At 44.4% G+C, this 12705-nt stretch overlaps 1 protein-coding gene across 1 annotated transcript in view; it reads right to left on the reverse strand.

Annotated features, from left to right (window-relative positions):
* Positions 1–8293, reverse strand: part of Anxa4 (annexin A4) — a 61015-nt gene extending 52722 nt beyond the window's left edge. Inside the window, exon 1 of the mRNA XM_090336754.1 lies at positions 8205–8293. The gene's annotated coding sequence lies outside the window, so the exon portion shown is untranslated. The remainder of the gene's footprint in view (positions 1–8204) is intronic.
* Between the last annotated feature and the right edge of the window lie 4412 nt (positions 8294–12705).

The following is a 12705-nucleotide window of genomic DNA, read 5'->3' on the forward strand; positions in this document are numbered from 1 at the left end:
AGGCAATAGCCAACAGTGCCCAGCTCTACAGTACAGTAAAAATTTGGAGAAAAAGTTTAATCATCTTTTAGTTTGTATTTCTTTCATTACCTTAATAGTTTAAGATGTCTCTTTTATTGTCATAAAATATTGATAGTGGTTAAGCTAGATGATGAATAGATACACTAGAGGTTTTTTTGCTATTCTCTCACTTAAAAATATACTGGAAAATGTCAGTAATAATTTTTTAAACCTCTCTGCCATTGCTAGAATGCTCATTCTGTTTTCATTAGTTTTTCTCCCACCCCTTTCATTTTTCAGTTGAAGAAATTGGCCAGTGAAGTTAACTTGCCCACTATATGAGTCATTTCATTCCCCTCCCAGCCAGCTAAACCTAGCCACAACCTCTTCTTTTCTTAGACACAGCAAAAGTACTCGAAGGCAGAGCTATTAGGAAAGGTCTAGAATTAAATGAGGGCAAACTGGGAACCTGGTATGGTGGCACAATTTGTAATTCCAGAACTCAGGAGGTTGAGGCAGGAGGAGTGTGAGTCAGAAGTCAGCCTGGCCTAATACATAATGAGACTCTGTCTCAAATTATAAAAACAAAGTTGGGCACAGATGGCTAATGCCTATAACCCTAACTAGATCTCAGGAGACTGAGATCTGAGGAATGGGGTTCAAAGCAAGCTTTGGCAGGAAAATCCATGAAACTCCTATCTTCAAATAATCACAGAAAAATCCAGAAGTGGGGGGTGGGGTGGGGCGGGAGTTTAGCCTAGTGCTAGAGTGCTTGCCTAGCACGCTCAAAGACTCAGATTTGATTCCTCGGTACCACATACATAAAAAAAAAGCCGAAAGTGGTGCTGAGGCTCAAGTGGTAGAGCTCTAGCCTTGAGAAAGACCAAGGACAGTGCTCAAACCCTGAGCTCACCCCAAGACTGGCAGAAAAGAAAAAAAAAGAAAAAGAAAAATCCAGAAGTGTAGTTATGGGTCAAGTGGTAAAACACTAAGTCTTAAACAAGAGGTGCTCAGGGATAGTACCCTGGCCCAGAATTCAAGCCCCAGAACCAACACAAAAAATAAAATTAAAAAAGATAATATAATCTTACATCAAATATAAGGGAGTGGGAGAAAGTTAGATTAATGAAGGGAGAACAAAAACAAAACTGTCAATAGAGTTCTCTGAAACTATTGTAAAGATTCACCAATCCTAACAGATCTGATCTATTTTATAGTATGCATGGAACTCCAATTTAAATTCTCTTTCTGCCTGAGTGTTGGTGCAGGCTATAATGAGTGTTATACAGGCAGGGAATCCAGAACACAGAGTTCCTGTCTCTACTCTGCCCTTTAGATTTAACCTATATCTGTCAGCGGGCTTATTCTGGCATGCAGCTAGCATGGCAAAGGCCATTTCCCAGTATTTCTTTGGGGGTTAGCAGTAATGTCAACTTCCATTATACCTTCCTTCCTCAAGAGAACATTTTTTTCAGTAACCCTAGCAACACAGGAGGCTGAGATCTGAGGATGGTCGTTCTAAGCTAGCCTGGGAAAGCAAATCCATGAGACTCTCATCTCCAATAAACTACTCAAAAAAGCCAGAAGTGGTAAAGCACTAGCCTTGAGCACAAAGAGAATCAAGGACAGCACCCAGGTCCTGAGTTCAAGCCCCAGAATAGGCAAAAAATAAAATAAATAAAGGTGAGTTCTAATCCAAGGAAAAACAATAACTGGCCCAAAGGATGCTCATTACAATTGCCCTCAGTGGCTCAGGAGTGACCAGTAACCCACTTCCAGCCAGTGAGAAATAAGGCCACAGCTGCTAAAAGTCTTCTGGGAAAGACATTTCCCCACATTAAAAAGACAGCATCAGCCTGGCAAGGTGGCTCATGCCTGTAATCCTAGCTACTCAGAAGGCTGAGATCTGAGGATCAAGATTCAAAGCCAGCCCGGGCACAAAAGGACCTGAGACTCTCATCTCCAATTAACTTCTAGAAAACAGGTAGTGGGGCTTGGCTCAAGGGTAGTGTGGTAGCCTTGAGCTAAGAGCACAGGGACAATGCCTAAGCCTAGGGGTAGGGCGATAGCCTTGAGTTGAAGAGCTCAGGGACAGCACCTAAGCTGAGTTCAAGTCCTATGCCCCACCACATACACAAAGACAGTATCAGTTTGCTAAGCTCTCCTTTCTTATGGCCTTGGATGTGGGTAGGATGTGGTGTCCATAGGTAACAGCTTCTCATTAATATGGACTGAACATACTACGCATGGTATCTGGAGAAAATTCTCTAAGTGAGCAAACATCTCCTAGACAGCATTTAGAATACAGACTGGGGAGGGCTCTGAACTGGAGCTTAACAGAGTAGAGCCCAGAGAAGTTATTTAATCAAGTTTGAATAAGCCCCCTGGGTATCCTACTCACTCTGAGTCTTATGAGGTGACCCTCTTGGGCAATCATATACCTTCTTCAAATATTTATTTTGCTTTTGTCCTGTACTAAGCATTGTGAGAGAAACAAAGCTGGAGGGGATGTGATACTGCTTTCAAAGAGCATGTAACCCAGTAAGAGAAACAGCAGGTGGAGAGCTAATCCAGACACTCAGCAGCATGTTAGCTTAAGCTGAGTTATGCAGTAGATGAAGACAAAGTCCCCTGAGAAATTAAAGAGTTTTCCTTTGACCAATCAGAGGCTTCAACATGGAATTTTCCACACAGAAACAAGCTTCAGTTTATGACTATGAATAGTAAGACTTTCTTAGAAAAACAGTTCTCAGTCTGGAGTTGGGCTGCAGCTCTAAGACACCATGGAGAGAAGAGAGGGACAATTTGCTCAGGGCAAGCATTCTGGGTCTGAACTGATACTTCCAAGCCATGGGAAATCATCCCCTCATTGAATTCCTCATTAGTGAGCACCTACTGCGTCTTGACACAGTGCTAGGCTAGGTCAGAGGAAAGGGCCTTCAAGGTCCTTGTCCTCAGATTTTTCACAAGGCGGGAGAGAAGGAGACAGGCATGAGATGAGATCCAGTGGGGTGATGGTGAATCATGAAATAGTGGTGAGTGCACAGAGGGCCGTGATATAGTCTAGGTCAACTAGAAAAGGAGACTATGTCCCAGAAATATGTTGGCGACTTAGCAGGGTTTGGGGGTAGAAACTCATGTTTCTTCAAAATTGAATTTTTGCCTTGATTTCCTTCTTGCTACCCTGCTAGCATCTCCATTTTATCCAAATCATTTATTACACAATGTATTATACAATTGTGTCAGATACTGGAACATACATAAAAAAAGGAGGAATTTACAATCCAAGGAAGAAGTTCTTACGAGTATGAGCTCTGCTTACAAGGATCTGCCCCAACTCCCACAGGCCCACAGAAGGACTTGGGAGACTGTCCCCAGGGGCCCTTCTGCTCTCTGAGCATGTGCCACAGCACTGCTGTCTCAGCCCTATGTCTGTGTAGATATAAACCCTTTCCCTCTTTCTCCCCTCAAGCCAAAGGCTCTCCCTCTACAAAGCTTCTGTGACCACCAGAATGTACCTGTTACTCCATGCAAGTTGGTATGTCCTACACCAAATCACTTTAATTATAGAGTTCTGTGATCATTCTTAAAAGCTAAAATCCCATATATTTCTCAAAATGGCCTAGAACTTTTGGGCTCAAATGACATCTGGCCTGAGGCTCATAAGTTGCTGGGACTATAGGGAAACACCACTGTTCCCAGCTCGGTTCTATGATCTTTGAATTGCTTATTTGTTTATCTCTCTAAGGATGCAGTTCTTGTATGTTCATCATTGAATTTTTGTGTCTGCTACATTATATAATAAATAAAACTTTGTCCATTTGGCTCCTGCCAAATTGATCTGGAATCAGATCCTTGTACAGCATTAAAAATACACTACTGCAGAAGTTGACACTACATGGAGTCCAAAAATCACCTTTTCTAGTTTCACAGAGAGGAAAATTACTCCTCCTGAAACTAGTAGCAGCCTTGCAAACAGTAATCCTGACTGCACTAACACATCTTAGTTTCAGTCACATTCAACCACAATGAATGAAAATCTTTAGTTGCAGCTAAAAATCTAGAAGTGTTGGGTATATTGTTCTAGAGGTTCTATTATTCTTAACTATTCTAAGACTCAGTTGACTTTGGGGGAGAAAGAATCTATTGTTAACTAAGAAAAGAGATATGGGTAGTATAGCACAGAACCATCATTTCTGGGTATCAGATTTATGCCTATAATCCTAGCTACTCGGGAGGCTGAGTGTCAGAGGATATACAATTTGACGCCAGCCCAAGCAGGAAAAGGCTGTAGAGCTCAGATGCTACAATGCCAGATGAGTCAGCAAGCCAAGCAAACAGAAGAGCTGAGTTCAAAACTCAGTGCAAGCAAAATAAAACAAATAAAAAAAATGATTCTAGAGAATGAGAACATTTTGGTATTGACTTCATTACATAGAATTTTAACATTTAGCATCTCACCTGGAGTTTTACCCTTAGTGCCAGATCTATGATCCTTTGGGAAGCTCTACTGTTTCTAATCTATTTTTTATTCAATGCACCAAGTATTCATATATGAAGTGTTTATAAAGCACAGTTTCTCAAAGCAAGGTCCTGAGTCTTGGGCAGCTGTTACATATGTGGATGCTGGATGCCAATCTGAATCTGAATGTGGGGACTGACCTGGAGAACACCAAGGCACACCATTCATAAGCCAACACTTAGGATGCTGAGGTGGAAGTTTGAAGCTAACTAAGGCAACACAGAACCTCTGTCCAAAAAAAGGGAAAAAAGAAAAGAATGTAGAGAGTGGGATGAGAATCTACATATCTACATACCATACATGCTTCCTGAGGAATAAGATTTCTTTTCTTTTCTATGTTCTGTTCTTTTCTTTCTTACTTTTCTTTCTTTCTTTCCTTCTTTCTTTGCTTGCTTGCTTGCTTGCTTGCTTTTCTGCCAGTCCTGGAGCTTGAACTCAGGGCTTGAGCCCTGTCCTTGAGTTTTCTCAAGGCTAGCACTCTACCACTTGAGCCATTGCACCACTTCTGGCTTTTTCTATGTATGTGGTACCGAGGAATCAAATCCAGGTCTTCATGCATGCAAGGTAAGCATTCTACCATGAGGCCAGGAATGATATTTCTTGAAGTCAGAGAAATGAGGCTTTAGAAACCTTTTGCAGCTTTATTAGAAAAGGGTTGCTGACTCTCCACCTAGATACTTCTGGCGAGAGTTTTGCCAACTTCAAGACCATCAAACTTATGGACTTCCAAAGCCACCTGTTCAGATTTAGCCAGAGCCAAATATCCAGTAACCTCCTGCCAATCAGACACAGGCTTATGTCTGCAATTCTAGCTACTCAGGAGTCTAATCTGAGGATCCCAGTTTGGAGACAGTTTGGAAAGCCAGACGTGGCACTGTGGCTCAACATGGTAGAGCACTAGCCTTGAGCAGAAAAGCTCAGGGAACAGCATCCAAACCCACAACTGAAAGAAAAACAAAACAAAACCTTCTACCCATCAATGCCCAACACCACAAAGAGTGAGTTTATTCCCTCGTCCACATGCCAAATTCCTCTAGAAATAAGGGACACTAACCCCTACCCCCTACCCCATATTCCCTTTCTAGTAGAAGCAGTTCTAGCTCTTTCAATTCAGCTTCACATGGTATCTTGACAAGCAGGAACTCAAAAGAAAGAAAAAAATGTTGGTTCACAACATTTAGCTAATAAACTACAATACTGAAAATCCAAATCACTTAAATCACTGTTGTGAGACAGCAAGAAGAGAATAGGACAGGTTTTGGTACCTGCAACAAGATTTAAGCCTCAGTTCACAAGCAGTCTAATCTTGACCAAGGACCATGACTTGGAGCTGAGAGATTCTCCTGTGTTGGGAGTTCACAAAACATCTTAGACTAGAGAGAAGATTAAATGAATGAACACAGGATGACAATTAGTTAGAGTTGCTCTAGGAAAGACAGTGCAGTTTCTTCCCAAACTGTTCCACAAGTGGCTTTAAAACTTCAGTTGATTATGAATCCTAAGGGCAAGTTTTTCTTTAAGGTTTTTGTTTGTTTTTAGTTCCAGTATGGGGTTTTAACTCAGTGTGTCACACTCTTGCTTGGCTCTTTTACTCTAGGAATGTACTTTATCACTTTCTTTCTTTTTTTTTTCTGGTTAATTGGAGATAAGAGTCTCGTGGACTTTCTTGGCTAACCTGGCTTCCAGCCATCATCCTCAGAGCTCAGCCTCCTGAGGAGCTAGGATTAGAGGCATGAGCCCCAGCATTCAGCAATTTTAATCTTAAGAATACTTTTGATCCTGGGGCCAGAAGTTTGGCCTAGCGGTAGAGTGCTTGCCAAGCATGCACGAAGACCCAGGTTCGATTCCTCGGTACCACATACATAGAAAAAAGCTGGAAGAGGTGCTGAGGCTCAAGTGGTAGAGCTCTAGCCTTGAGAAAGTCCAAGGACAGGGCTCAGGCCCTGAGCTAAAACCCAGGACTGGCAAAAGAAAAAAAAAAGAATACTTTTGATCCTTAAATATTTGGGCAAAATTGACACCTAAGGAAAACCCACCCTGGTGTACAGTGTCATGTACTCTCTGGCACATTGTTTACCTTCCTCAGAGCCTAACCTACACCTCCAATCTCCCTTGGAGAAAAGCAAGCTTAGTCTGAAAGTCCATAAAGCAAGATTGGGAAATAGAGTAACTAGACATTTTTTTTAAACTGGGAATTGGTGGTGGCTAATGCCTATAATTGTGCCACTCAACAGACTGAGATCTGGGATGACAGTTCAAAGCCCAGGCAGGAAAGTCTGTGAGACTTTTAGCTCCAAACAACCACCAGAAAACCAGATGTGGCACTGTGGTACCAAGTGGAAGAGTACCACCCTTGTGCAAAAGAGCTCAGGGACAGCATCTAGGCCCTGAGTTCAAGCTCCACTACCAACCAAAACAAAACAAACAAATTTTGAAAACCATGCCATAGGACATGACTCTAGGATAACCAGAAGGCTTGCCTATTAAGTGCTGAGGGGTGGATAGCCCAGCTTTGCACCTTACTCTAAATTGCTTTCAGAGAAAAACTGTCCCTAACCAAATGCACCTAGGTCTAGGCAGAAATTCATACATGTCCTTAATCCAATAGGTGGGGGGGGGGAAGGTGTAGGTGTGTAGGTGTGTGGACTAACCCAAATAAGCAGAAACCTGGCCTGATCTGGCTTTGGGCACATCGAAGCTCTGGGACATCAGTCACTCTCAAATGGCTATGTTTTATTTTTCTCAATTTCAGTCCTCTTCATTCCCCAGTCCTATGCTGGAGTATGAACTCAGATGTTCTATCACTCCAGCCACTTTGGGGCTGAAACTTTGCTAGTTATTTTGGAGATGGAGTCTCCTGCGTTTTTCTGCCTGGGCAGGCCTTTAACTCTATAGATAGCCTGGCCTCACCTCTTACCTTGCCAATGAATTCTTGGAGGCCTAGAGTGTTGAAAGAGCAAGTGGAAAAAGAAGGTGAGTGGGTGTGGTGGCTCACTTCTGTAATCTTAGCTACTACAGAGTTTGAGATTCCACACCCATCCTTCTGTGAGTGGAGAGGACAGATGCCCAGTTTTCATAAAAAATCTGTGAGTCACCTAGGACTGACCCACCGCATGAAAGTGGGCAAACTGTTAAAAAGCCATCCTCTTTGATCTCCAAGTCTCCAGCTGTTCAAAGCCAAGAGGAAAGAGGAGCTGTGCCACCCGCAGCCCCACCTCATGGACGCATAGTAATAACTCTCCTGTGTGTGCCAGGCCCTGGGCCCTGATCAGATACAGGAGGAGAAAAGTAAGATAGTAGGGGGAAAAAAAATCCCTGTCTCTGTCCGTTTGTCTGTCTCCCATTCACAGTGGTATTTCCATAAACGCACATAGTGTAGTTCAATCAAATCCACCCTCCTGTGACTTTCTTTCCTCTCCCTCCCTTCATTCTTCTACGTGCATACCTGGATCACAGAAGTTAATAAAAGGCAAGAAAGATTTTCTTTAAGCATGTTAAACGTCAGAAGCGTTAGCTGCCAAGACGAGGGGCGGCGGTGTTCGCCTGGCACCCGCGTGCGGGGTCGGTGGCCTCGGCCCGCCCCGGGAGCGCGCAGCGGCGGGGGCCCCGCTCCCCGCCCCGGGATTCCCGGGCCCCCGGAGGGCCACGCCCCGGCCGGGGCCCGGCTCGCGGTCCCCCTTACCTCCGGCGCCGAGTCGGGGCTGCGGTCGTCCTCAGCGCCGGCGACCCCACCCCGGGCGTACTTATCCCGGCGGGCCCGCCCCCCTTCGGGGTGGAGACTGAGCCGAGTTCCTGGTTGTCCCTCGGCCCACGGGACCGACCGGAAAGTCCTCCGGGGCCCCGCGCTCCCACCTAGTCCCAGCCCGCGCCCTGGCCCGGGTCGCACGCCCCGCACGGTGGGCCCTCGGGTCTCGGAGTCCAGGGGTCCCCACACGGTCCCCGCCCCCGGCCTGGGGCGCTCCGGGCCCGGCCCAGCTCCGCTCTGAGCTCCAGCCTCCTCCCTCCACCTGGCCGGGAAACCCGCACTCCAGAAACTTCCCAGCCGCCCCGCAGCTCCCGCCCCTCCGGCTGCCACCCTTTGGGGAGTCGGATCTGGAAGCCCCCCATCTTTCTCTTTTGACCCGTGGTCTAGAACCACGAGCGGAGGTTTAGGCGCACGGGGTACTGGCGCCGTAGGTGCTCAGCGATCGCGCCAGCGCGGAAGCGGTTCCATCTACGGGGTTGTGCTGACCCAGGCCAGGCCAGACCACAGGCCGAGGGCAGGACGGGGGAAGCGGCCTAGCGAGTGGGAGAAAGCTGACTCCCGCGCCGGGAGAAGGGCCGGCAGGACGAGGGATGGTGCGGGATTTCCCTGGACGCGGAGCCTGCGGGCCCGGGGCGCCGGGAAGAGGGGAGACTGGAGCCCAGGACCCCGGTGCGCCCGCGCGGGCCGCCGCCCGGCCTCCACCCTGCGCAGCTCCCCTTAGCACCGGGAGAAGCTGCTCCAGAGGGCGGAAGAGGAGCTCCGGGGCAGGGGTGCAGACACAGTCCGGGCGCCCTGGCTCTCTCATCCTGCCCGACAAACTCTCTCACGACTTGGTGACCATCTTAGCACCGTTTCATTAAAACGGTGAATTTGAACATATTCCTCCGTTCCAGTGGCATCAAGGTCACTTTGTGTCGTCGGGAACGGGAAGCATGGAAGGAAGGAAAGCAGGACGGATGGAAAGAAAAAAAGAAAGAAGACATTGAATAGGATAATTAATACCACAATATATACCAGCTAATTACTACAGTTAAACATTTCTAGCTTTTCTCAACTATAGAGTATAGCAAATATTTATTATAGAAACACTACTGTCAGTTACCACTCTAAATGGCTTACATGTATAACATTGGATAGTTCATTCCTACCAGAGCTCGGAATTCAACATTTGCATACTTGTCTATAAACATTACTACTTACGGTATAAATTATTTACAAATTCAATGGAACTGCATTAAACTTCCTATGGCAGATTGCATTTTTCAGAATTGATTGCTCGTAATACATTGAACGTATTCCAAAAGCCTGTGTCCCTCCATTAAGAGATGGAATTTATGAACTGGGACCTTGTGGCTTGTGCCTATGATCCCAGCTACTTGGAAGGCTGACACAGGAGAATCACAGTTGAAGGTCAGCCAGGCAGAAAAATCTTCAAGACTCCATCTCAGCAAAAAGAACGAGATAAGTGAATGACAGTAAGAGTACTAAGTTCAAGCCTTAGTACCAGCACACACACACACACACACACGGAGGATGGGTTTAAAATACAGCTTCCATCTGGTCTGTCACTGATTACTTGCGCCTTTGGAGCACAGAAATCCAGCTGCCTGGTCCAGTGCAGAAGTGATTCCTGGGCAGATGGAAGAGACACTGGGGTGTGCATAGGTTGTGCTAGTCCCAATAGTTTGAACTTTCCAATTCTAGTGCTCAAAATGGGAATCAGAAAGCCTTTAAAATGACTCCATAATCCTCCCTGTTTTACCATAGCCAGGTGAGGCCCTCAGTGAGGCCCCCTGAGCTGGGCCCAGCCAGCCACTAGAGCCACCAGAGAACCCCTATTGGATTGGAAAAGTGACTCTATGGTGAATAGTTCTGCAGTGTATGTAAGGGCCTGGCTTTGCACCCCAGCACTGCGGGCAGGCAGGCAGGGAGGTGGGTAGATAGATAGATAGATAGATAGATAGATAGATAGATAGATAGATAGATAGGTAGGTAGATAGATAGACAAGACAGATCGTAGGTAGGTAGGTGAGCAGCCAGGCAGACAGACAGAACTATTGTTTCATACCATGAAAGATAGACTATTTCTTTTGGAGCAACGGAAAACAGAAAGCTTCCATTTAAAAGTGGGATTTTAGCCTAGAGTTTTGCTTCTGTCCCCCTAAAAATAATTTTTAGTGCACATCTGTACAATATTTCTGACATACTTATGGAAATTTTTAATTTAATGTTATTGTCAAGGTGATATACAGAGGAGTTACAGTTCCATACATAAGATGAATGCATTTCTTGGTTAACCTTGTTACCCCTTCTCATTTTTCTCCCACTTTCTCTCACCCCTAACTCTACCCAAAATATTTTATAGTTTAGTAAAAATGATTGTGTATCTGAAATTTAAGCTTAAGTAAATATCCTGTATTTTATGTACAGGTTCCTTAGAGTCATTAAAATGACACAGGATATCAAAAAGAGACGTTTTTTCAACCTGAGTGATAAGCCTCTTCCTTGACCCTGGAGATAACAATTCCAGAACCATGATAAGGACTTACCCAGATTGGCCACTAGTCAGAAAGGAGATGAGGCCAGATGCCAGGTGACCAGAGACTTTGCAAAGCAATGGGAAGACATCTTGCAAGGATGACATTCTTTGCCAGATGCCTTCCTTTCAGGCTGTTGGAAGGTAACCAAATCTGCAGCCTGAGATTTGAGAAGATTCTAGCAGCAGCTATATAGTCAGGCAGAGAGCCAGAAAGAATTATCTCATCTGTTTGGGAACAAATGCAAAATATAGATATAATTTTCAACCTTCAAGGATGAATAAGCAAAAAAAAAACCCAACAAAACCTTTTCCTCTAGATTTTCTAGAACAAGCTAAGCACTGGTAGCTCACTCTTGTAATTCTAGCTACTCTGAAGACTGAGACCTGAGGTTCAGGTTTTGAAGCCAGCTCAGGCAGGAAAGGGAAAGTCTTATCTCCAATTAACCACCAAAAAACCAGATGAGGAGCTGTGGTTCAAGTAGTAAAGCACCATACTTGAGCAAAAAAGTTTATAGATAGTGCCAATACTCTGAGTTCAAGCCCTAGGATTGGCACACACACAAAAAATCTAGAACATAGAAAATACAACATATAAGAGGTAGGAGAGCCGTGTGTGTGTGTGTGTGTGTGTGTGTGTGTGTGTGTGTGTGTGTGTGTGTGCGCGTGTACTGATCTTGAGGTTTAAATTCAAGACCAGGGCTGTGCCCTAAACTTCTTTGTTCAGCGTTAGTGCTCTTCCACTGGTGCCACAGATCCAAAACCACTTTTCTCTTTTCTAAAGTTTTACAATATGGAGGGCCAGGAGTGTGGCCTAGTGGTAGAGTGCTTGCTTGGCGTGCATGAAGCCCTGGGTTCTATTCCTTGGTACACACACACAGAAAAAGCCAGAGTGGTGCTATGGCTCCAGTGGTAGAGCACTAGCTTTGAGAAAGCTCACGGACAATGTCCAGGCTTTGAGTTCAAGCCCCAGGACTGGCAAAAAAAAGTAAATTCTATATAGCCTCTGTTATGTCTTACATAGATAAAATTACATAGGACTAAACTGAATATTATTCATAAGGTAGAGTTGATACTTATGGACTAGACTCCATATTCTACTCAGTCATTTACTAAACAGCTACAAAACCTGGCAAAATAATTATTTGCAAAAAAAAAGAAAAAAAAGCTTCATTAAATTCCAAAATAAGACTGGGGGTGTAGCTTGGTGGTAGAGTACCTACCCAGCACATACAAGGCTCTGGGTTTGAGCCACTTCACCATGGAAAAAATTAAAAATAAGATAAATGAAAAGGAATTTGAATCCCAACTTCATTCTTTATTAGTTTGTATCCTTAAGAAAGCCATTGAGTTTTTCTGTAGAAAAGGGATCATGATAATGTCTCTTATATGAACTGTGTTTCCAGGATTAAATAATGTGTAAGATTTGGGGGGGGGGGAGTTTTTAAATATTCTAAACCTTGTGTTAATGATAATTCCTGGGTTAATGTTTTCTTTTGGGGCTCAAACTCAGAGCCTCAAGATCTCCTTTAGCATTTTTGCTCAAGGCTGGTGTTCTGTAGCTTGAGCCACACATCTACTTTTTGCTTTTGGCTGGTTCATTAGAGAAAAGATCTTATGGCTTTTCTAGCTGGGCTGTCTTCAAACTATATTCTCAGATCTTGGCTTTTTGATTAAAGTTTATAGGCATAAGAATCTTTCCAGTGTTAACTCTTTTTAAAAATTTTATTTTAAAATCATAGTTAAATAATTGAATAATAAAACTTTTAGCCAACCACTTTCATCCAGAATCAATAGCATTTGTTCCCACCTAAGTGTAGAGATGCCATGTTTAGTAAACTATATCTAAAGGAAACTAGAGCAGGCTGGGAATGTGGCTTAGTGCTTGCCTAACATGCATAA

This window comes from Megascapheus bottae, chromosome 7 (assembly GCF_031878675.1).
Source record: "Megascapheus bottae isolate mThoBot1 chromosome 7, mThoBot2.hap1, whole genome shotgun sequence".
NCBI lineage: Eukaryota > Metazoa > Chordata > Mammalia > Rodentia > Geomyidae > Megascapheus > Megascapheus bottae.